The 21901-nt window shown below is 35.6% G+C and overlaps 1 protein-coding gene across 30 annotated transcripts in view; it reads right to left on the bottom strand.

Annotated features, from left to right (window-relative positions):
* TENM3 (teneurin transmembrane protein 3) overlaps nt 1–21901 on the bottom strand; it is a 1287129-nt gene that overhangs the window by 478989 nt on the left and 786239 nt on the right. For 2 of the 30 annotated variants that reach the window (XM_074541314.1, XM_074541319.1), the window contains exon 9: nt 21225–21325. The exons of the other annotated variants lie outside the window; for them this stretch is intronic. The gene's annotated coding sequence lies outside the window, so the exon portion shown is untranslated. The remainder of the gene's footprint in view (nt 1–21224; nt 21326–21901) is intronic. 30 annotated transcript variants of the gene reach the window in all.

Genomic DNA, 21901 nt, shown 5'->3' with positions numbered 1-21901 from the left:
TTGTTAGCTTAACATCGTTCCCAGGGCAGCATGTGCTGAAAAAAAGATGTGTCATGCATATGCATTCTGCAAGGGTTCCTGACTTCCAGCAGCGTTTAATATTCCCTTTTCTTGCTGTAATTTCTCTAAATGTACTACTAGATTTAGGACAACACCCATCACTGCAGAACCTGAACCCACTGAAGCACTGCTGCATAGAAGATTCCAAGATTACTCAGGCCTTGAAACCGCTCCTGGCCCTTATGTCACCATGTGTACACATTGGAAAATGGGACGAGAGAGGTAATGTGTACTTTATAAAATTTTGTTGTGCTCTATAAGTTGTGCTTGTTAATTTTCATGTTTTCCTACTGAATGTTCTTCCTGTATCTATGTTTATTCTGTGACCTATAGCTAATGCTTGTTTTCTAGCTGAAAGCCAGCTAAGCCTCTGCTGGTACTTGTCATATGTTGACAGCATTCAACAGTGCATACAGCATCTGAACTACTTCATGTAGATAAGGGGGGAAATATGCATCTGCATTCGTAGTTCCATCTCAGATTCTCTGCCTAGATTTCAGTAGTAAAAAAACTTGGAGAAAAGAGAAGGAATGAAATTGTTCTTCATAGACACATTAGTCACAAAAGAGAAAGCACCAACAAGCAATTTTCTCAGACTGAAATAGGTGTCAAAAAATTTTAGATAGAGTCATCAGGTCCAAAACAAGCAGAAGAAGGGATGAGACTCAGAACTAAATGTAGACCATGGTTGACTAGCTGAAGAAATAGGGATAGCAAAATCAGCCTTCAACTTCAAACTGGATCCTCACAAAGTTCCTGGCATGGGTAAATAAAATAGTAGCTTGTGACCTGAAATCCTAGAGCCCTACTCAGTACAAGCCTTACTGCTATGAAACTTCATGCTGACATAGTTTTACATTTTCCTTAAAAATGCTGTTCTTGTAATGCCTCTGCTTCCTAACAACATGATTTATCAAATCTTAGTTCCATTAACTTGTAATCTTTTCCCCTGCTGAATCCTTAACAATTTCCTAAAGACAATTCAAGACAAATGGGAACTTTGCTTCACCATATTTCCTCATATAGTTTCTGTTGTTCCTTTATTATTTAAAAATAGTTACTCCAGCATAAACTAATTTTGCAGTTAAGGTTACTGGACTTAATTCTCTTTTGTGCTGCACAAATTACATGCTTAATTACATCTGAGTAAATAAACACAAAAGACTAGCAACTCTAATAGTCGCTTATACTGTTTTCAGCATTTTATGCATCTCTATTCTGATTCAAATGGCAGAACATGAGGTAGCAAGGAACTGGTTCTGTTGAACCAGTTGGTTCTCCACTCCTTGCAAAAAGGTTTTCCACAAGAATCTTAGTGCAGTGTCTATTTGCCTATTCACCTTCGCTTCCTCTATGCTCACAAATGAACAAACCACAAAGAAGCTATTATCTAATCAGCCAAAAATATTGCACATGCCCACTGAGAGAAAGCTAAACTTTCATTCATATTGATATTGAAGAAACTGCTATTTCTAAAACTAATGCATATGCATTATGGATAATATTAGTGCTTTAAATTTGATTTTTAAAAAACATTTACCAGAAGTTACTGTTTTTATGTAAGTCTTAAAATAGTATAAAAAAAAGAATAACTAGTTGCAGAAAGAGACTCTTAGAGCCAAAAAAAATTGAAATAATCTATTGTATTTTTATTATATTATGGCAAAACAGTTCTGTAACTAGAAAAATTAGTTTAAAAATGACATAATTAAAAATAAGATGAACACATGGTAAACATACTGTGATAAACAGGTTCTGATGATTGCAGAGTCCATCAGAAGGAGGTTTGGAAAAATAAGCAGAAAGTTGTCTGATTGTAAGTTAACTCTTCATAAAAATAATAATCACAAAAACATAAAAGGGCAATTCAGATAATTTTATACAGGTCACCCCTGAAGTATTTGGATTTTCAGTGTTTTGTTGCTTCACACGCAATATTCTTCCTCTGGCCTGTGCCATAGGAAGGTGCCTGGAATTAGAGGACTGATATCTGAATGACAGATAAGATATGCTTGGCGAAAAGTCAGCACTGCACAGTTCAAGATCAGCAGTGGTACTTTTTGTGGGCTCAGCTCTGTGCTTTGAAATTATTTTGAAATAATAATTCTTCTTTCAAGATAAAAGAAAAGGCAATATGAAATAATGTACAACCACATATTACAGGTAGACTCACTTCAGCATAAACTTTATGGCAATGTTGCAAAAAACAAATTCTTATTCTTAATCCCTCTGAAATTTGGAGAAAAAGTCTTTGGGATTGTGCCAGATCCTGGCAAACCTTCATGGACACCAATCAGTAATAACACTACTTACAGTTACCAAAATAGGCAATGTGCATTGCAGGAATAAAACCAACTACTGAAATTCGGATCAAAAGCATTAGCTTTGATTCTTGATTTAAAAACAAAAAACAGTGATAGAAATACGAATTCTTTAACTTCAAATATTGTTAAAAAGCCATTATTCTAACGTTTCACTAGACATAGGTAGAAAATCATCCCAAAAATAAAGAAACTTGGAAGAAAACAGATTTTTTAGACATTATCTCTGCAGTTCTCACTGTATGTAGATGGAACAGGTGCCATTATGTCCTGCTATAACATATTACCAGGAAAGCAAAGGAAAAAGGAAATCAAGTAAGAATATAAGTCTTCATAAAATTATTAATATCATACAAAGAAAATGGAAAAAAATAATTCAGTGCTTTTAGATCCAAGATCCTCTCCTCTCTTGATGATAAAATAAGGCAGTGGCAAAGGGAACATTATAGCAAATAGTTGATACTATACTAAAATATTCTCTACACGCATTAATGTTTATTATTTTTAATGATTATTAATGACATCATAAATAGAGCTGACAATAATCCTAATATACATTTAGTTCTTCTTATTGAAAGAGACAAATTATTCTCTCTATGAATAGGTATATAACAGGTATATATGTCTCTAAAACATTTACAATATGCCGGATAATCCAAATACTAAAAAAACATGTTTTAAATGTAACTCAGTATTCTATCTCCACAGTTGAAAGCATGCAACATATAATCAGAATTTTCTTAAAGGTATTAAATTTTAAATTTTATTCTACTTGCAAGTCAGCCTTAAATTTGGAGGGAGAGTTCAGAACCTTTATACACCAAAATGAAGCATACAGGTTTTTGCCCAGAAATCAGTAATGCCAAACAGTCTAATCCTATTTCATTGCTGAAGAAGAAAGTTTATATTCTGTTATATTTCTTAAGATCCAGCACACCAAAAATGTAATAGGATATGTTTGAAGTAATCCATAACAAGAACAATCATCATACTAGATACAAAAATACCTCCCATTCAAACTTGTAATGAACTTTCATTAGATACAAGACCTGTGTCTTGCTTACAACTGGAAATAATGTGTGTTCAAAAATAGCAATAAGAGTTATTCTATTCTTAAAGAAAACACACTGTTGATCCAATTATTTTGAAATAGTGAGCAGCTACAGATAATTGCTTATGTGTACATAGCTACAGCTTGGTGCTCTGTCATGACTTCCTCCTGGTGAGACCTTTGTATCCCGCTTTGGCTGAATTACTCTGTTGGAATGATATTCACAGAAAAGGTGTTATAACTAACAAGAAACTTGAAGACTTTTCACAGAACTGGAAACAACAGGTGGTATTCTGCAGAACCATCTTCAGTAGAAAAAGAAATTGGAGTATAACACACCAGTGGGAAAAAAAGTCTAATAATCCAAAAGCTATCAACAGATGTTCTCAGATTCTTATAAAATCTGCCCCTGAACAATATTCACATAGAAGAATGGAAGCTGGTGTCTTCTGTTAAAGTAAAAATATTACAGATGTTGAGAAACTTCCTCACTGCTTGAGCAAACATCAGCCTTCCTCACTTAGACATAACAATTTCCCGTAACTGTGCCAAATCTGCAGCAATATACATACTGTTTTATAACACTAAGTTGAGATCATGACAATCAGTTCACTTGCAACTCGACTTGGATTGAAATTATATCGACAGAAAACAGTTGGCAGTCATAAAATGTATTAAATTGCTTTGGAACCTGCTCTGTTCTGTCTTACTCTTGACCTGCGGATCACACGTTGTGAGAATCTGGTTGATTCTGGCAACCTATTCTACTCTCAGACAAATCATGAAATTACTGTAAAGACATCAAAGACTGCTCAGAAGTGGATATGTAATTTTAATCAAATTCTTCTACTCATTGCAAAACATTTCCCCCCCGTACTGCTATTAAATATACACAAAACAAAGAGGAATGAAAAGCATATACTTCCATTCAGAAGATGCTATCAAGTATACAGCAAACTATAGCTATAGGCTTTCCTGTGCATATTTAGAAATGTGGTATTTCCCCAACATAGAGCAAACAATCAACCCTTAGCATAAATGCTAAAGCAACTGATGCTCTTCTGAGAACTCAAAGATGTAGACACTGAAAATATACCTTCCAGATGTATAGATATTTCTATCTATACAGCTTTTAATGGCATCAGAATAGTCATAGCTAAGAAATAGTCTAAAACTGCCAAAACTGTCAATGACAGCTGTCACGGGATATTTGACATCTCTGTTGAGTTTGATTGTCCAAATCTACCCGATCAAAAGATGTTTTGTTTTATTTTTTTCCAGAAGTTGTACAAAGTTTTTATTCTAATTGAATCTCCTGAGATGGTTCTTTGGAAGGGAACAAAATAAGAATTTAGAAAAAAGTTCAAGTTACTTCTGCTCTCCAGTGTCCACCCCTGACACAGTTTCAGTGTAATTATTCTTAAATAAGGGGAGTTGCCAAGAGAAAGATGTGAGCAGAACAAGAACGAAAAAAAAAAAAATCTCAAATGATCCACTTACTCTCAGAGCTTTCACTAAGCCAGTTTCCTCAGAGGGTGATTAACTTCAGTGTAGCAGAAGCGGAGACAGTAGGCTATTTTCAGTGCTGTCACTACATTCCTCAGTGACTTTTTTGGAAGCTTAAGCAGTCAAGACTGGTCTGTAAATGACCACACTAAGACATGCAGTTCTGCAACAAACCCACAGACTTCCTAGGAGCAAAAAATGTTACTGCCTTTCCATAGAGTGGAATGATATGTTCAGAGTCAATGACCTGCTTAGCTTTCTTCACCTGGAATCACATGCTATCACCCTGCTGCCTGCTCCTTACTGGGTAACTCATCTGGAGCTTCCTGACTGAGGTGCCTGGAGCATAACCAATAGCTCTAAATATGGTATATAATAGGTACCTATATAGGATAATATAATAGCATAGTATATATACACTAGATACTATATATATAATATATATGTACTATACAATAGTATAGTATAATAGCTAGCTATATAGTATATATAATAGCTGTAGCTCTAAAAAAAGTACAGACAGGACTGGTCAGTCAGAGGTAACTTAATAATAGTAACAACAAATCATACTGATAATCATGACAATGTGAGAATGAAGAAATGAAGAATAAGCTTACAGTGTTTTCTCAGAGAAAGAGTTAATTAGATTTGCTGTTCTAAAAATTACAGCAGAACATAACCACATCAGGAAAATGTGATTGTAGCTCACCCACCAGGACTTGCCTTAGTGGTTGAATTTCTCAGCAGGCTTGTGACACTGGGCAATCAGCATCTTAATGATGCAAGGCCCCAGTGCTTTCACCAAGCTATCTTATCATCACAATAAAGACACCTCTCCTCAGTCTTCTAAGGAAGAAAGGAGGAGAGGCAAAAAATAATGGCTCCAACCAACTTTTTTCTTCTCTCTTGTGCCTCAATGGCTCTTGTTTATCCTGTCAATGGAAAGGCTTCCTGTCTCATGCCTAATAATTGTGTGTTCAATAATAAAGTGCATTACCTTGCTCTCCTCAAGTGTTACCAATTTACATTTTTTGCTGGCTTTTGTTGACCTTAACAATGTAAGTATTGCAGAAACACATGAAATAATTACAAATTCTCTGCTTCTTTTGTATTACTGTCAATGACATGGCTGTTCATTTCTTCATATCCAAAATATTTAGAATTCATCATTGCAGGTAGCATGAAAGGGTTCACTACCTCATCTGTGGAGGGTGGCAGGAAAAAAGTTTCTTTCTTTAGCAGCTGACATTTCTCCTCATTATTTTACTTCTGCTTCTCAAGTATTTCTAGTTACACTGACTGTATTGCCTGACTTAGTTTCTTTGCACCTTTAAGTTTCCCATCTTCAAAGACTTCAGGTTTCCTGGAAATGGGCCTGTACCCCTCAGGATATCCAGTAGGGCTGAGGAGGACCACCAAAGTACAGCATATATATGAGGGTGCACTAGAAACATAAAAGACACAAACCATCCTCTACTGTCATTCACAGATTTCTTCATTAATTCTCCTTCTAAAAGGGGAAGGCTATATCCTCCTTGTGGAAGTGAAAAAGTGAAAAGCAAGAATTTCTGCATCTGGCAAGAGAAAGAACAAACTTTCTTTCAGAAAAACAGATGCTTAAAACAAGCAGTGGTGGGATAATACTTCAGCCTGCCATCACTGTATCTCTAGAACTGAAAGGAAACTGTAGCATCTGACGCCAGAATTACTTGGGGATGCTGTGTCACCCTCAGCTCAGATACTTGGCCTGTGTTCTGAATTGTTTAATGGCTGACACACTCCCTTCTCTTGGACTGTGACACCAATTTTACCCCAAGTGCTCTCCCACATTATTTCCCCCATGAGACCATGATTCCTACCTTACACAGTGAACACTGAGGTGTACTGGGCAAAGACCTAATTCTGCATTTTTTTATAGCTTTCACAATCCTTTTAAGCCAGAAAACAGTATAATAAGTCAAAGCAGTATAATAAGACAAATAAATACTTTTTATATATATGGCAATTTTAAGACTGCAAATTCAATTTTGTCACACAATATGAATGAAACTGCTCTTCATACCAACCTTCTAATCAAACGTTTTGTGAAATACTTGTACTTGACTCAAAGATTCCCACACTGGGAGACAAATGTAAAAAACTTATTGGCAATGCAAAGTAAACTCAAAATTTCAAAATCCACTTTAATGAAACATTCATCATCAATTTTTATAAATTAAAATACATGGCAAGAAGCTGAGACATTAACAATAATGTCATCTCTAGTTATTTACCTTTGAACGAGTTAATTTTCACTTACAATAATTTCCCTTGGAGTGACTAAACCCAATATTGCTGCCCACATTAGTTAGGTAGATCTGGAACAATCACAAGACCAGGAAGTCATGATATGATGTGTGACAGAATTTCACTGAAGAATGACCTGTTTCCCATTTTGTGTTTCCTCCACAGTAATGAAAACCGGCCTCCTTTTTAATGATATGTGCAACTTATAGTTGTACATCATGCAGAAAAATGCAGTAGATCTGCAAAACTGCAATGGCTTTTTTCCAGTATTTTCCAACGAATAATGTTAATTTTTTTACTTTCCTTGAAAATATTAAGCATAAGTGAAAAAACCTCTCATAATTAAATATAAATTTAATATAATCCTTTCCCAAACCAAGACACTTAATAAGAAATAACAAATAATCCCCAACCAAATCAACACAATCTTATTGCAAGTTAGAATTTCATTTGGGATCTGAACCCATGAAGGACAGAATAAAGAGGAAAGATTAACACATGAAGTTGTAGCAAGTTTCATCTATTGCTTTTCATCAAAAAACATCAAAAGGACCAATGGATTTAGTGACTTTGGGGAGTCCAATTTTTCCAGAGTAATGTTTCATGGCAACACAGTACTAAGAAGTGCATGTGCTTGAATCATTTGGACGTTAGAAGTAGTTGATCACCATCTTAATTTACAGTATTTCATGCTAATTATAAGAGTCACAAAGTGTTTCACCAAAGCCTGGTGAAATATTAGTAAATTTAACTCCTTGCATTGACATTTTTTGGCCTTTCTGAACAAAAAAGAAAAAAAGGAGTTTTATTAAGCATCTGATACTCACAGAGACACAGAAAAATTATTTCTTTGTTTGTTTTGTTCCTATATATCACATGTATTAAAAATGAAAGACACAGACATCAGGGTCTGACCACAATTAATTCTGCAATTTTTGATCTAGCATCTTGCTGAAGCAGCTTTTTAAGGCAAAAGAATGCACTATTTTTGCTAAGGACAAAAATAGCAGCAGTATTAGCTTGGGTCCAGTTCATACTGCTGGTAAGCCCAGACCCTTTGTATTCCAAATCTTTTACATACAACAATATGGAGATTTTGTGCAATATCATGAGGAACACAAAGAAAGAACTCCTAAAATGGGCATAATCTTTTTTACAATATGAACCTTTTCAAGTGAGCACGTGCCTGACTTGGCAGACAGCAGTGTGTTATCCATATAGGATGCATGTGCTTTTACACTGTAAACAGAAGAAAGAATTAAGATCTACTATGAAATCTGTGAGTAAATGCTGTAAAAGAATGTTTTCTCACAACTTTAAAATATAGCTTATATGCCTTGCTAAAGAAACAGTAATATAAATAAATGCAATGTACATATCTGCTTTCTACGTAATTCCACAACTTGGAGAAGTCTTGGGAGACTTGTCTGGCCTTGCAACAGCCTTGTTTACAGGCAGAGATGAAGCATTAGCCTGTGTTTGTATACACTGCCCGTCCCACAGAACTCTTTCAGAGAACTGAGGCCACTGCCATGAGTGCCAGACTAGAGCTCTTTCCCTCAGAAAATTGATGCTCCTTTACAGCCTCCCTAAGGCTGGATGAAGAAGAACAAAATCACATTGTTAATCTAGGCAATCACCTGGGCTTTCATGTGGTAACTGGCGTTTGCATTGGTGATGTCACAGGGAAAATTTCGACTTGCCTATGCAAAAAATGGATAAAGTTTGCCTCTCCTACCTGTTTCACCGTCCATCCTACGGATTTATTATATTTCTCTAGCAGAGCCTGCAAGGTCAGCAGGAGAATATATTAGTTTGAGGATGTAGAAAACATAGAGTTGCAGCTGGCTTGATGGCAACTGAAGTTAAAAACATTTCATGAACAGCCTCCCCAGTAGGAAATCATCCACAAGGATGTGTTTTTTGTGAAACAAAGTAGGAATTAAAAAAAAACCTTTGGTGCTTCCCCCAAAGTGAAACCAAAACCAGCAGCCGGATAGGATTTCCACTTCACCTCACACATAAACAAGAGGCTGATCACATGGGTTCACGGGTAGTGTCTTGGATCAGGGGAGAGTGGCATGGAATTTTTAAGCACCAAGTTTGTGCCACTCATTTAAACAATGAACGATGTATGAAAACATCTAAGCCCTGACTGCCACAAAAGCTGCTTTCTGTGCACTGCAGTAGTAAAACAAGTAGAGAATTGCCCACATTTGTTAATCCACCAGACGCGGGAGTACATAACCTACAACAAATGTTTAATATTCTTGATATACCATTCTAGTCAATGTGGGAAAGATTAATAAAATCAAAAAGTCTTATTTGATTTGGATTTGAAAATACAAATTATTTAAGTCTTGTGTAATAACAAAAACCTAAATACCACATTTCTAATTACATTCTTACCACAAGTTTTGTTTTGCTCTTCCAAAAACTGTGACCATAACAGCATAAAGGTGCACTTTTAAGGAGAGTTATATCCCATGGATGAAACCATGCCGGAGCAGGCTGATGGGCCCCAAAGGTCTGCAGGTCATGTGCCAATTAATGGCACAGCAGGTGAAAGGAGTAAAAAACAAAGAGCAGCAAAAGGAAAGAGCTGCTGCAGACCAGTCTCCAGGACCACCTGCCCCAACACTGAAGGCTCCAAATGCAACAAGTGACATCAGACACAGGAGATGAGGATGGGGAAGGAGATGTACATGGATGAAGGTGAAGAGTTTGCTCCAACATTTTGTCTTCTCTCTTTCTCACAACTGGAATCAGTGATTAAAAGCTTATGTTAATTGGAAATAAATCAAGTGAATTTCCCTGACTCAAGACTGTACCTGTGATAAATGCCCACGATAAGAACATAAAATTAATTCTGAGCATGCAATAGAAGATTGAGAATCATACATTTCTTTAACTTTCCACTGTTTTAAGATCATACAAAATTAAGTTCGGTACAATATTCATCTGTCTGTAAGAAATTAAAAAAAAAACAGCCACAGTTGGTTAGATGATGGAGATCTGTAAGATTAAAAATACTTTTGTTTTATTCAAATTTATGGTTAGAGATTAAAGAACATTGTGCTTCCACACCTGCCATGCTGATATTTGTGAAATGGATGACTCAATTTTAATATTTGAAGTAAATACTTGTAATTAAGTTTATAATAAATTATATATTCTATTTTAGAAAAATCCTCAGTGAAGCAGATTAGCCTACGTGTTAACCTCCATTGAGTCATCTATAATGTCTTTAGTAAAGCTGAAGTAAATGTCACTCTGTAGAAATAACATTATTTGGTCTACTGTTTAAACCTGGCCTGCCTGTGAGATACATTCAGTGTCTGAGCACTTAATGTGCTTTGGATGAATAAGATAGACCAGGGCACATGACCAAATGTCTATGGTAGACCATACTGTATGGCCAAATGTCCCAAGTAAGCATCCAGGAGCTGGAACAGTGGGGCTTTAGTGGATACTCTGATACAGAGATATGGCTAATATCTTGAAGTCTTCAAGTGCAGGAGTTAAGGAAGCAAAATGGTAATTTGAGATGAGAGATTGCAGAGAGGAGATAGCCAGAGGGTATTCACAATCACCAAGGCGTCAAAATATCAGTCTCGGTAAAGAATTTATCATTAGAGAATAAGAACAGAAAGATAGATACAGGCCTGGGGACCTCTCAATCTTCAGCCTTTCAGGAAGCCTGCATCCATTGCTTATCTTCAGATAACACAGGAATCAATATAGGACTATATTAAGAGATGGAATAAGATAACACATGTTATTGTCTTAGCAATTACAAGGGCCAACAATTGGGCTGAATCATGCAGCTTACCCTAATTACAGTAGAGGAAAAAAGGTGACCACGGAACATTAGAGATGAAAAAACTATCAGAAAAGAGCCTGTATATTAAAATAAAAAACTAAAAAGGCATCTATTGCAAACTAACCAAAAGAGGAATTTGATTTCTGGCTTGGAAAACTATATTGTCTTTTGGATTTATTTATTTATTATCTTGAGATAATTTAATTTAAAAATGGCTTGGAAAAATTTATACTAGTGATAAGGTTTCAGAACTGACACTGTGTTCATCTGACACTTAACTTTTGATCATTCAATGTCCTTCTTTGAAACTTTCTTACTTTAGTTAAAGAAGACATTCCCTTATGGCTTCATTTCCTGTTAGCAATCTTGGCAGTAAATATTCAGTTTTAAACATGAACACCTATTCCACCTTCTGTTTTTTGCTTTTATTATTACGCCCTTAATCCCAAAATGCAGACTAACAGATGAATCTTCCATATTCAGTCTGGATCACTTTGATCTTTATTTGTGCATCACGTAGTATGTTTAAGTAAAATATACACCTTTTAAAAAACAGTTACTGGGACATTCTACTTCCCTTGATTCTTCTGGATTCCCAGATGCCATCATAGAGGCCAAAATGGGACTTAAAACATAGAATATTCCATGATTCTTAAGACAGTGTTTACTAATGCAAATGAGATGTAATGGTCTTTGATAGTTTAGAGGTATTAGTAAACCAGGTGGTAAAATAAACAGAAGGACAATGTGTTATGGTGTCAGTAAAAAAAATTCTGGCTGCACTTTCAAAACTTGTTTAGCCAGACAAATTAAGTACAAGTCTAACTAGACAATGGCTTCAGATATTAAAGAGACCAAGAAAAGTGTTACTTTTGGTTTTTAGACAAATAGAAAAATACCTTGTAATAATCTTAAAAAAACCCTCAACATCAGAAAAAGCCTCCATGGTACGCTTCTGATGTCAGTTTTTAAGCAGGCTACTGGATTTCACTGGAAAGGTACTACACATATGTACATGGTTTAAAATAAAATTAATAAGCTAAACCAAGCATATGGGGTTTATCAGCTTGTGGGAAGAAAAACTTAAGGGGAAGTCTACATTTTCAGACAGGACACCTTTCCAAGAAATATACAACCTAGAAAAAACAAGTTTTAAAGTTTCAAACAAATTCAAAGGGAGGCCCTAGCTTCTCCTGGAAATTCTGTTATATAATGATAAATTTGCCTTTTCTGTCAAATTCTCAATGTCAAAAAGATATGGTCTTATTTTTCTGCCTCCTACTCATTCAAGCCACTTAATAAACTAACTGGGACTATCTGGGAGCAAAGGAGTACCCTGATTTCATCACAATACTGACCATAACTGGATCACTAAACAATTTTTATTCCTGAATGATGAGAATGAAACAAATGCATGTCATTAGTAAAATAAATCTACAGGTGGTGATGAATTCTAGACTTTAAAAAAGAAAATAAAAGTTTTTAAAATACTTTCCAGCTGGTTGTGGTCTTGCTGCAAATGTCATCTGCTTACGCATTTCACAGTACAAAATGATAGGTTACATGCAAACTTTTGTGATGCCTTAGATAAATAATATAAAATTACTTTTATACTTATCATATGCATTTTCTTATCTTCCTTTTTTTTTTTTTTTTGGAAGAACTTATTGACTCATTCCTTTTTGTAATAAGTAATCGGTGATCTCTACAGCAAGAGTTTTTACATGGACTTTTTCAATGCAATATTATTTTTCCAAGCAGTAGAAATCTGAATAGTAATTGAGAGCTCTATCCTATTTCCTCCCAGTATTAATCTCTATCAGTGAATATGGTAAACATAAATGATACTCCATAGGCTGTGATCACAGGACTTAGCAAGAGCTGTATTAGTTTCTTTCTTGGTAACCTTAGGAGACTATTTCAGAGTCTGAAAAATAAAATTAAAAGTACAAAGACATTTCAAATATGTATTTTGTAAAAATGGAAATCACCATAAAATGTAGAGACACTAATTAATCATCAACACCTGCAATGAAGATACTGATGACATCTTATACGTTTCAAAATACTATAGGACAATGAATGTGCAGAAGAAGAAGGTTCTCAATGTACTATTATTGACTATTCTTGAGACACAGTTCTAACTTTTCATCATAAACTGTCAAGCCACTAATAGCAGCTATAAAAAATCCTAGTAGACTTAATGTTCACATTCCCATGATTTTTTTCACACTTTCCGGATGTCATTACCATATAAAATAAAATGTTAGTCTTCAAATTTATCTTAGACTTTCTCAACAATTAAACATAGCAGTACCTTTTTATTAATTTGCAATGCTTGGTATTTTTTAATGTCTAAAATAAAAAATAAAGAATAACATAACACTATCAATTCCTCTACTAATTTCAAAAAAGATATCAAAAAACTCTCCTTTCTTTCTTCTCTCTTTTTTCCATCCTTAGACATAGTGGCAACCAGAATTATGATTTGTTTAGAAGCCTGAGAGACTCTAAGAATTTCCTGGGGGAAAAGTCTGTGAATTACTACTAGATAACTAAAGCTGGAAGCTAAGTTTAAATCTACCTCACCACTCCCCACCTCCCCCTCCCTTTTTATTTTTTTTTCCTTTTTTGAGTGATATCAGATGAATCTCTCAGTTAAGATTGACTCCATCATTCTATCAGGTAGTCACCCAGGGCTTAATCCTTACAGAGTCAGTTTACAGTCTGTCTCTTGGCCGAGACAGCAATTCATTTCACACCCAGATGTCCAGCACACTGAAAATCAGTTGAAAGGTGAATTTTAGAGTTTAGGAAGTGAGGAATAAGGCCAAATCTCTAACACATACTGGCTTTAAAGAAAAGTCTCTTCATGCAGCCTATTTCCAAAAGAGAACCTACTATATTCTCTGGCCAGTGCATCTGTTTTTCTGCACATGTACATTCTTATTTGAGCCAACACGTAAATGATGAATCATTTGTTTAGTAATGCAGAGATTAACGTTAATATGTACCATAGAAAAAGTGATGATAAATAAAATCAAAATGCCACTGATCTAAATTTGAAAGGAAAAATACCCAGAAGTATCTAGGAATATTTGTAAATCACACAATGCAAAACAGCTAATTTGATATAAGATATAAATTCTGATTAGCTAACCAGGGGGAAAAAGGAAAAAAAAAGCCCTATCCAGAAAATGGCTTCTATTTTATCTCACTTTGAACTGGAGCGTAAACTGGCATGGAGTACTGCATGTAAAAGCCATTTAGGTACAATCAAAAGTCATTTTCATCAGCACAGATGCCCCAAATTGACCACCATAATGTGGTGGATTAAATGGATCTTGGAATTAATCACATATGAAAGAACTTCTCTTGAATGGTGGAATCACATGGGACCTCCACATACTGAGATGTTATCAATGCACTATTCGAACAGCTTTCTAAAATGCTGAAAGTAAGTCTTTGTCTTGTAACATTTTTCCCTCACAATTACATGAATGCAGGCAAATATGGCGAGGAATACTAACTGTATGCAGTTAACTATTTAAAAAGGCAAATAACTCTGGCATAGCAATGTCTGTACAGTCAAAATTATTAGTTATTTCTAATCTTGATGATGAAGGGTTTGATTCTATAACATAGGACAGAAGAACAGAAGAAAGAACCATCAGAAAGAACTGGTAAGGAGTACAGTCATGTTTTCCTCACTGCTTTTCTCAATCTGCAAAATCTATTCAAGCTGGGGGACTGGAAAGCAAATGTCATGTTTGCAAAACAAAAGAGGAAAACATCCCCAGAATCATAGGGCGTATGAATAAATTTAAATCTATTTGAACTTCTGTGCAAAATCTATAATGAGGTAATGTAATTTCCAAGGTGGGTCGAAGAAACACAGCAGTGTGGTAAAGTGTCATCCTGTGAGTCAATACAGAATCCATGAGCATCAGTCATTAGGGGCAATGGCATGAAGAAACACTTTAAAATATGACCCTAAGTACACAGGATTTATTTTAAAATTTAAATCTAAAGGGGAAAAAATGCAATAATAATTTTAAAAACAGGCTCTGTCTAGATAAGGTTACATATATATTAAATATAAGTACCTAGACACAGAAGAATATTGCACAGTTTGCTTTACATATTTATGATCTTTAAAGAAATCAAGCTAAATGGCATACATGACTGATGCAAATTCTTTGCCACCTCTCCATTTTTCATGAGGGCACAATCATGCTTCCCACAACTTACACGCAGTGACACCCCACAACATTTTCAGAAGATTCAAGAAGTTTCCTGCTCCCCACACGTTTCCCCAGAGTTAACACTTCTAATCTTAATCAATCCTTTGTAATATTTCTTTTCTGAATAAGTAAGAATAGATCCAAAGTGATTTTTTTTGGTCTTCCTCTAAGTCTTTGAAATCTGCACCTTGCCTGTGTTCGGGAACAACCATCACTAAAACCAGAAAATCTGACCTGATGCCAAAGAGAAAATTTCTAGAGAATGAAACTGACTGTCAAAACCATAAAAGAGGACAGTGATTGAGGGAACCATATGGCAAGGACTAAAAGTCTTTCTCTCCTTAAGTATAACCAAACACCCCAACTGCGTACCACACCCACTGAGGCGATCATTCTTCCCTATCATCAGGATACAAACTATTTATACAATGTATAACTGTTCTAACATGAAGAAAGTGACAAAGATCATCCCTCAAATGATGGAGAACTGTTATTTAAGTCATTTCCAGTAGGTTTAAATTCCTGATTTCATCTTCTGCAATGAGATGTGGAATATATGTCATCAGAGTTATTTAGAAAGAAAAATGAAAAGCAACAGACTTTGAGATATTGACCACGAAACACAATATAAAATCTGGGGCAATGTTGTAGACCAACGCTTGACCTAGCCCAAAGTTCTGCTTTCAGTAGTGGGCATTAATAGGGCAGTTGTACAGAAAGATTTTTTTCCAGATGACTGCGTTAGGCTCCGGCAATTTCTTGGCCAGAGTCTCCCTGAGCAGGGGAGTGTTGTTTTCTGTGGACCAAACCTTTGGCATTCCACGTATGTATTTAAACTTGGAAAGTTTTTACTTTTACTATAATGGAAAAAAAAATGACATATAAAGGATGAATAAATTTCTAAAATCATGTTTGAACAAGGTTGAGGCTTTCACATTTGGGAGGTGTTGGCGTCAACATAGCTGGCAGCTAAATTCAAAGCTAAATTTAAGAAGCATATATAATGTCCTAGTCTTACATGAATATTTATTTACAGGAGCAAAGCTGAGCTCTTCCAACTCTACAACCCCTGTCATCTTAGTGAGGGAATCCTGTCTGAATTTTCCTCTTCATTGTAAGTAAAAATCTCTCCCTACAGTGGAAAAGGACAAAATCTAATTGTTTTTGTAATACTGCCTTTTATTAATATTTTCTGTTTGAGAATAAGTAAGACCTAAATATCTACAATGACATTATTTAACCTTCTGCTAGCACCTCTTTTTAGAGCAGAGAATTCACTGTCACAGTTAACTTCCAGTAAGAAATGCAAGAACATTCATATACAAAAAGACAAACCCTTACTTTACAATCAGAACATTACAATTTTATTAGGAGACATTCAAGTAAAATAGATTTATGTAAATTAATTTTATATTATACTGGTAACTTGAAAATCTCCATAGAGCTTTGCAAAATACTAGATAAGATAAGAAAAGATTACCTGAACCACAGAGGGAAATCACATATTTTAAGAGACTTGGCTTTAAGCAACTAATTTAAAGTTAGATTTTATTAAATCTTGGGTTTTTTCAATCAATAAGTTTAACAAGGAGAAAAGTCCTATTCCATTTAATGACACTGTAAATGCAACAGAAACATAATAGGTCTACAGGTTGTAAAAAAATTGTATTTCAAAGAATTCTTTCAATATCCCCTGTGAAAAGGTTAGAATGAAACATTAAATTTTTTAACCAATTTAGAGGTATTCTTTTCCTCCAAATGTTCATAACACACTAACTCTAGTCTACCAAAAGAAACATCAGGTTTTGATGTGATTATGACTTGTTGATTAAGCTGTTTAAAGACAGTGAAAGCTCTGAAGGTTTTCTTGCAGTTAGAATGTTTGTACTGCTCTTTTTCTCCTAAATGGATTCTCCAGTGTCTAACTGGAGATTAATCTCCTGCTGCCTCTTTTCTGTCTAACAGGGCACTCAGAATGTGTTCTTATATGTGTTCTTTTTTTCCTGGAGCTTGTAAGAACATAAGTATTTTTGAGACCTCTAGCCCCTGTCAAATTTAGTTGAAACATTTGTGTTTTGAAGTTATTAAGGAGGTGGGAGAGAAGTGGAGAGAAATCCACAAGTGCATAATGTGGCTGTAACACTTTACATCCACAGAAGATCAGTTGAAAACATGAAACAAATATATAGTATCACTGCCCACTTTTGGATTCATAGAATACATCAATAAAATCATATTCTATTGAGGCAAATACAAGTCTGCAGACAGCTGACAACTCCCCTTATGGAAGAATTCAGATAATCTGGGGCTGGCACACCCGGCCCACTCACCCCCATCTTCCTGGGATCACACACAGCACGTCAGACATTTCTTGGCAGGGTATTTTGATAATTCTGAACAGACCAACCTTTTGGAGCACTTCTAGGCAAACAGGTTCTGAAATAGCCTCTTTCTAACCTGTTTCCAGAAATCACAAGAACATTGCAGATCCAACCAGGGAATTTGGCTCCATGTCTTTAAGCAACCAGGTTTTGGTTACCCTGAACAGCAGAACTGCCCTGAATAACTAGAGATATATAACACCAATATAATCCAGACAAATTTTTATTTTGGATTCATTACTTTCTAGTTAAAAGAACCAATACTTTCTTCTACCTGTAAACATTTAATATATTTTAGTACTGCATTTCAAAGTATTTGATGTAAAATATTTTGATGGTTTATTTTTAAAAAGTGATCTCATTAAATAGAATATAATGTTAGACATAAGATAATTAGTTTTCAGTTTGTCCTTATGGATTATCTAGACAGGTGTAATTAGGGATTTCAGATTATCACTTTATTCTATTATATACTTTGCACTATGTCTTTCTTTTGACATGAACACTCCATTGTGAAAAAACTTTCTGGCTATCTATTAATTCATCTCCTTACTTTCAGGATGTTTAGGCAAGCTAAAATAGAGGCTTCAGAAATAATTTTGTGCCTAGTCCTCATACAAGGTATGATTTCAGAGTGTAAAGTTAGTAGCATCTACAAAAGTGCCAGTACGTAGTAACAAATTGTTATGATTGATGGAAAATAATGTTAAAACAACAATAACACTCCAAAGTTTTGATTCAACCAAACAAGCATGCAAAAATTACAAAGAATCTGCATAAGTGAAATTAGAAATAGAAGCTGTTCCCTTTCCTGTTTCAAGTTTTCTTCCATTCTGTCTGTATTTCTAATATAAAAATCAAGTGATATAATATGTAATTTCTCTTTTCTATGCAGGTCCATCTTTTATTTACCATGCATTATAGTAGGCAAATCATCATTTATTTTCTCACTGAACTATCATCCATAAGAATAATTTAAAACCAGCTAATAAACATTATGGTTTGTTAGAACTGCTACTGATTAAATCTTAAGAGTCTAAAACATACAAATATAAACAGAACGCAATTAGAGCTATTTAAAGAATCCATTTTTAACTTAGATTAACCATACTTTCCATTTGCTAGGGATAAACACTCATAAATGAAACCCATTGCTGAACAAGAAGCAATTACTTCTGTTTAAAATATTAATACATATTGCCTTTTAAAAAGTCGAGGAAAATCATTTATGTACTGTACAATACAAACTCAATTCATACTGAGAATGAAAATGGGATGGCATTCTGAATCCTAAGTGAGTTGCAACCATTTTTGAGGTACAGTTTGTTCATGTCCATTTATAAGCCCATTAAACTCTGTTCTTCAGTTAGTGTTCTCAAAATAATAATGATAAAATACATATACATGGGTATTGTATTTTTAAGCTAATTAACCTGCCCAAATTTGTCAACTAGCTCTCTTGTAACGGCCCTTATTAATATCTGAGACATGCTAGTAATGCAAACTAATTATTGATGTGCAGCATGCTAATTCTAGATCAGGTAGACTATCAAATTTAGTCCTGACTGCTGGTCTAGAAGTGTACACATACATGCATATACATATATATGCACATAAATATGCACCAGGACTAACAGGTACATGTTAGATACTAGTAACTACTTGATTATGAGATACTTCTAAGTTCTAAAGACAGCTGAATTCAGGAAGATTATTTCTACTTTGATGCTAAGATTTTCTTCTGCTTAGACTGTTACTAGGTTTTCTCAAAGCATGGTTTTATAAATTGCATTTAAAGGTGTAATTTTGAGCTGTATCATACACTCTTATTTCTGCTCATTGATGCACTAAAGAAGTATTAAATGTTTTTCTTTCTCTACAGTCATACAAGATTCCTTCACCAGAAAGGGCAAAACCATGGCTCTGACAGTGCCACAAACCAGTCCTTTATAATCAGCTGGGGGTGTGCCAGAACTGGGGCCTTCCCTCTTCAGTCTCAGCACAATAAAGACTGTATGTGCAGAGAGATTAGGGCAAGATTATTCATATTTTAAACCAGATCTTTTGTTTATCCTCTGATAAACTGCCACCTCGTTCACTACAATTTACCTGGTTATGTAGTTCTGAACTACACTCAAGTGTATAGAAATCAAGCATGAGAATTTATAGAATCAAATATTCATTTAGGTTGTAAAAGGCCTTTAAGATCATTTGATCAAACACCAGTAAACCCCAGAATTTAGTGCCACACTCAGTCATTTCTTGAACACCTCCAGAGATGTTGACTCCATCACCTCCCTTGGCAGCCCATTTCAATGATTAACCACCAATTCAGTGAAGCAATTATTCCCAAAGTTCAGTCCCAACCTCTGGCACAGCTTGAGCTCTTTTCCTTACATCCTGTCACTAGTTGCCCGGGTGAAGAGCCTGAACCCCACCTTGCTACCTCCACATCCTTTCCCTCATCCAATAAATGGGCCACCTGGTCATAAAGGGACATCAGGTGGGTCTAGCAGGACCCGCCTTCCCTAAACCCACGCTGGCTAGCCTTGCCTGATCCCCTGGATGCCCTGTACATGCCATGGGATTGCACTCTTACCTGTTCCATAGCCTTCCCTGGCACTGGAGTTGGGCTGACAGGCTTGCAGTTCCCTGGATGCTCCTTACAACCCCTCTTGTAGCTGGGCACCACATGGTCCAGCCTCTGTCATTCAGTTAACCAGGACTAAGGACAAATGCTGGAGAGTGTTTTGGAGAGCTCTTCCACCAGCTCAGTAGTGAATCCCATCTGGCCCCATAGCTTTGCGAGTGTCTAAGTTACAGCAGGTGTGTAAGCCCTGCCTCCTGCATTGTAAGGGGTCTGCTCTGCTCCCTGTCCCCTGACCAGCTCAGGGAACTGACTGCCCTGGTCTCTCTGTTAAAGACTCAGGCAAAGAGGGCCCGAACTACCTTAACCTCTTTTCTCACCCTTGTCGACAGTGTTCTCCTCTGTGTCTGATAAGGGCCTCCTACTTTACTAATGCTTTAACACTTTCCAGTCCCTCACTCTATGAAGCCACAATTATAACAGATATTAAAAGTTTAACAAACTACGTTTCTATTCTCTTTGAAGTGGTATTTTTATGTTTATATTTAAGTGTATGTTAAAAGGCAATTAGCAATTGAGCAAAGTGAATAATTAATTATGTGGAATTAGAGTGGAACTGTAGACAAATAGCACCGCATTACTGGAAAATTTTAAAAATGTGATAAATTATGGCAATTATACACAAAATAATAATGATTTTCAATCAAACAATATAAATGAGAATGTGTTCTGTATTCACAACAATAAAAATTCAATCTGTTTGCCTGTGTTTAAATTGGCAGCAATTCCTATACACCCAAATCATTATTATGACTTTTCTGATAAAACACATTTCTTTTCAGCACTACTTAGTATTAAATATCTTTGCATCCCCAGAAACATTTCCCTCTAGAAATGCTCAAAGGGCCTTGAGGATTGTCCTCAGTTCAGTCTTCTAAGACATTTCAGGACACAAAATCCCTCACCTGACTGCCTTGTGTTTCTGCAGTGTCTCGTGTAGTGTGATGGACTGCTGAGAGGAGCCTAGAGCTGAAAGGAGCCTTCGGACTCTCCAGTTGGTGCCCTCCTGTAACAGAGCAAGTCTCCTCTCATTACTTATTAACTTTACATAGCAAGCTCTCTGCTGCAAAATTTGAGGAAATATTCCCTGCAGTTGTCTCTCTACACTGTCAGTAACCTTGAGGAAAAACGTATGATTGAGTTACAGAGTCACAGGAGTACAAAGTTTTTGCAGGTATTGGAGCAATCCTGTCTATAAAACCCCAGAAGTTATGTGAATTTTGGATAGGGAAATGTGACCTGGAATTTAAAGTACAAGCAAGCACCTATGATTTCAGAAGAATCTCCATTCTTGGCCTGTTGTCTCTGCATGGTTAGGCGTAGAATGGCCTTGGGACAGCCTGTGCTCCAAAGGACGAGTGCACTCTTCAGATTTTTCGGTCTTCAATATTGTTCATTAATTCTTATCTACAAAGTTGTCTCCCAGCCTAACAAAAGTCTGACCAGCAAGACAGCCATGGGCACACTGACCTCCCACTGGACGGTCATCTATTTTATACTAAAAACTACGTATAAGATATTTACCTTTACTTTCCAATACCTTTTACCCTTATTAACAACTGCAAATTTAATGTGAACCAAT

The sequence above is a fragment of the Zonotrichia albicollis genome, chromosome 5 (assembly GCF_047830755.1).
Source record: "Zonotrichia albicollis isolate bZonAlb1 chromosome 5, bZonAlb1.hap1, whole genome shotgun sequence".
In the NCBI taxonomy this organism is placed as follows: Eukaryota; Metazoa; Chordata; class Aves; order Passeriformes; family Passerellidae; genus Zonotrichia; species Zonotrichia albicollis.
Note: the sequence above shows the minus strand (reverse complement) of the source record. Positions and strands in the feature narration are given on the sequence as shown.